The sequence below is a fragment of the Vigna radiata genome, chromosome 8, assembly GCF_000741045.1.
Source record: "Vigna radiata var. radiata cultivar VC1973A chromosome 8, Vradiata_ver6, whole genome shotgun sequence".
Classification (NCBI taxonomy): Eukaryota; Viridiplantae; Streptophyta; class Magnoliopsida; order Fabales; family Fabaceae; genus Vigna; species Vigna radiata.
Window position 1 is genome coordinate 19,307,007 of NC_028358.1, and position 4,808 is coordinate 19,311,814.

The window sequence follows — 4,808 nt, forward strand, 5'->3', positions numbered from 1 at the left end:
GNANCANNNNANNTNNGNTNANNACNTGATGAAGTCGATCCAGCCAGTGGAAGGGGAGAACAAGCAGCGGANGTCTTNCAGTGTTTGGTAGCAGCGGAAGATGCAGATTAGTGGAGGAATTTGATGGCAGAGGAGCTCTCGGTGATGGTGAGATCTAGCTNAGGCAGCCTTCCACCGGAAGGAAGCTAGTTGNAATCGGGAAAGCTCAGGAGTAGACTCTTGGTGCAGAGACTTAGTTGCTGGAAAATGCAACAGCAGAAGAAAATCTCATAATATTCCAAAAGTGAATTACATGGAGATAGAAGAAGAGATTTATAAGCTATCTCTTCTGTGCAAGTAAATCTGATTGGTGACCTATGCTACCATCATTCACGGATCAGAGGGCACGTGGCAGCAAGTATGGTTTCCGTGAGAAGCATCCAGAAAAGCCATGAACAATGCATTTAACATGTGCTGGATAGAGTTATCAATCGTGGTGTATTTAGTAAAGGTAGGGGGTGCTTCCAGCAGCTGTGGTCTTCATTTGGACAGTTTTACCCCTTCTCCATGTGTTGATTTAGTCCATAAGTGATGGGTCCATGATAGGCTTGGACCCAAGTCATCAGGACCAACCGTTTTCTTTATATTTTTTTGCAAATGTGCAATTGTTTTGGTCTGATTTTGTTGTTAAGTTGTCATTTTAGTGTGGTTGTTCCTGTTTGGGTACCCAAAGTTGGACATAGGAAAAAATTATGTTCAGTACAACACCTTGTTTCAAGTCCTCAAAATTCTGCAGTAAAAAAGGCACTGGTAATCATTTACAAGGACCTGGTAAACAATTACGTGAACAAATTATGTGAATTGTACATAAAGTTGTACTGCAGGAGCCAATTTTTTGTTCACAGAGGCCATAGTCTGATTCTTACATTTTTTTGCAAATATGAAAATGTTTTGGTATGTTTGTGCTGTTAAGGTATCATTTTAGTGAGGTTGTTCATGTTGGGGTTCCCTATGTTGGACATATTGGACACAGGAAGCAAGTATGTTGAGTAGAAGCAACTTGGTTGAAGCCCTGAAAGAAGTGCACCAGAAAAGGCAGTGGTAATCGTTTACAACAGGCTGGTAAACGATTACGTGAACCAATTTTGTGATTTGTATAGAAAAATGTACTGCAACAGCCAGTGTTTTGTACATAGGGGACCATAGTCTGGTTTTTTGATTTTTTGGCAAACATGCAATTGTTTTGGTCTGAATTTGTTGTTAAGGTGTCATTTTACTAAGGTTGTTCATGTTTAGGTACCCCATGTTGGACATATTGGACATAGGAAGCAAGTATGTTGAGTAGAAGCAACCATAAAGATACTTATATTGAAATATAAAAATTACAGGAGTTGAACATGACAATTCTTTTTGTCGTTTCTTGTTCACACTGATATTGGGTGATTAACATTACAAATACATCCATTAATTTGAACTTCAACTATAAGATCATTCCGATGGTGGTCAACCTCGAAGACAACAACGTCTCCTTCCTTCAAGCTATATTGGATGCAAAATTCTTTCCAACCTTTTCCAAACTTATTTGAATTCCTAGTATGTGAAACCAAAACATTGCGCATGATGCCATCCTTATAACCAAGAAGCATAACCTCTGTGAAGCCTTTGTTCCTAATTTCATTTCCAAATGTAGTATGCAAGTCCTGTGAAACAAGCAATATGAAGTGAATGACATTGCGAAATTATGTTATTGATGAAAAATAATTTGGGAAATTTCAACTATTGCATACATACCAAATGACTTCCTTCACATTGTGATTTAGTCAATTTGACAGTGAACAATGACGACTGAGCATCTGTAGTACATCGATCAATGAAATATTCCCTACTCTTGTTGGTGCAATTACCAAAATAAATTATAATTTTGAAATTGTTGTCACCCAAATATTGGAAGGTCATGTGGGCATCATTAACCCTTTCATGGTATATGTTTTTCATTGAACATCATCCTATCGTAATTCTAAGATCTAATGTGTTCATCTAATAAGTAACCAAATGTGTGACACCATTATTGTCCACCAAGAACCACGTACTTACTAATTCATGTTATAAATTTCCATTGCTTTTAACATGACAACTCTACAATCTACTTTAAAATAATACAACCAAGTCATATATTAGTTATGACAACAAAGAGTAAAGAAAAAACCAAATATTTAAATACAACTTATAAGTTTGGTTGGGATGAGATTTTTGCTTGTTGAATAGGCAAAGGACCAATACTCTCTTTGGGTCTACGGTAAACCATGCAAAAATATTTCGCCATATTTTCAACCTACCAAACAAGTAAAATAACCAGTTAAAAAAATGTGAAAAAATGTAATCACAAGATGAAATTTATTCTCAAACAAACATAAATTATGCAACCATACAACAAATTTGTCGATCATTTTCCGATCCCTTACACCCTTGCCCAATGAGTCAATGACAAATACTTCTAATGTTCTAATTTTGACTGCATAGCACCACCAATGATCATCATGGACAAATGGCATAAACAACTATAGACATAGAAAACCAAATGTCAATACATGAACAAAATACATTTGCCAAACAAAATAATTACATATTACACTAACTCACAAAGTCAGCTGTAGGAATGTCTCCAAGACCAAATTGATCAGACCTCCTATAGGTCGCATAATTACGAAGGGTATACACATGTTGATTTTGTGCACATCTCCTAAAATCACCGAGAACATGGCTTTGTGAACAATTGTAAATGCATCAATGCCTTACACATTATTTCTACCAAGAAATAGATCATATCAAATAAATTATAATGTATCGCGTATAAAGAATTGAAATGAACCCTCTTGACAATACTGATCAACCTTCTCTGAAAGTGCATAAAGATTGTAGAAGCAAATAACACCACCTACATAATTCAAATTGTACAAATAAATAACATAACTAACAACAATAAAGATTAACACATGTCACATAATACTTACCATGTTATCTACATATTCATGTGGCACTAAAGTGTGCATAGAAATTGTGTTCAACGTCTGCCCAATGATTTCACACACAACCCTGAAAAAATTCAAATATTATTCAATCACACACGATCGCCTTTCACAAATCACAAATGAAATTCAAAACAATTACCTATGTGCTTTGTCTCTAACGCTGATTGCATTGTACAATTGGTGATAAGTCGATATTTTATTAATTTCACTTAGCTTATTGTACCGAATTTAATCAGGGAATTGTGTTTATTTGTCCGGTATTTTCCCGTTTTTCTTAATTATGCTTAATTTGATCAGAAATTCTAATTTTAATTAATTTGAATTTTCTGAGCTAATTATTTGCATTATTATTTTCAGGGAAAATTCTGGACAATCAATTTGGAGCATTGGGATGGAGACAAAATAAATTCAAGACTCTCCAATTAGACATTTTAAATTTTAGTTATATTGTAATTTAATTGTTTAAACTTTTTGGACAAACTAGTGCACATTGGGCCAAATTTTGACAAAAACATGATGGGCCCAAATAGTAGAAGGACACTTGGCATCCTAGGGTTTTATTTTGGGATGGACCCCACCCAAAAGGAGAGACTCACAACATTTAGGGAGGAGCAGCCGCCACTTACAAGGGGGCACTTTTCTTGGTCTTGCAACGTTTTCTTTGGTGATGGGAGAGGAATGTAGTCTCACGGTTTTTTTCCAGTGGAACATACACTTGTATGCTTATTTTCAAATGAATGGAAAAGGGGCACACATTTTCCTTTTTCTTAATTCTTATTCTTGATTGAGCACTTATATATTGAAAGGGTTGCAGCGTTCTTTGCTTATGAGGGAAGCATACTTCCATTTTATTCTAATCCATTGTCTTGTGGGGTCCTTTTGAAAGTATGCAGCATGGATTATGGATGTCTTTTCTTTCCAAGAATGATGCATCACATTTAGCTTTTGAAGAGTGTTGTCAAATCTTGCAGATCTCGGTTTCTCTTTCTTTGTTTTAAAAAAAATTGAGGTGCTAATTTATTTACATGAAATAGGAGGAGCTAGACGGTGATTTGGAAGGGGTTGCATCACATCTTTTCTTTCTTTTAGATTAATTAGCTTTGGGAAGAATGAGCTGCAGCACGGTTTTTATTGTATCATGGAGAGAATTTAATTTCATTTTGAAACAAGATGTGGTGCACACGGTGACAACTTGATGGTTCTTGGGAAGCACAATTTATTTCTCTTTTAGAAAAGGCTTACTTCCATTAATTGACCAATTTGTTTTTGCTGAAAATAGTTGGGTAGCTCGTATATTAAAAGAATAGGGGCATAAGTGCACGGTGGTTGACTTGAAAAAAAAAGAAGCTTTACTTATTTTTCTTGGAGAAAAATAGGTGTGCCACATCTAGCTTTGTTTTACGTTGCTGCACGGTCCTTTATTTTGCTGCATTCAATTTTTTTTGTTCATGCATTTCTTTGCTAGAAGCAAGAGCACACACGCTGAATTAAATTGGAACAATTCAATGTCCACGTGGGTGAAGGGAATATCACGGTTGATGCAATCAGCTTGCATGTGTTTGATTTTTTTTATTAGAGAAGCACTTGGAGAATGAAATAGGAGTCACGGTCAGGAGAGTTTTATTTTGACAAGGAAAAGCATTTTCAATTTCTTTGGTGGAGCATTTGTGCCACGTAAATTGGTAGAAGAATTTTGTGTTTGCTTATTTCTTTTATTTTAAAATATTTCGCATTTTGTTTAGAGTTGGTTTTTTTTTCATCTTTTTAATTTAGTGTTGCATTTTAATAATATTAACTGTG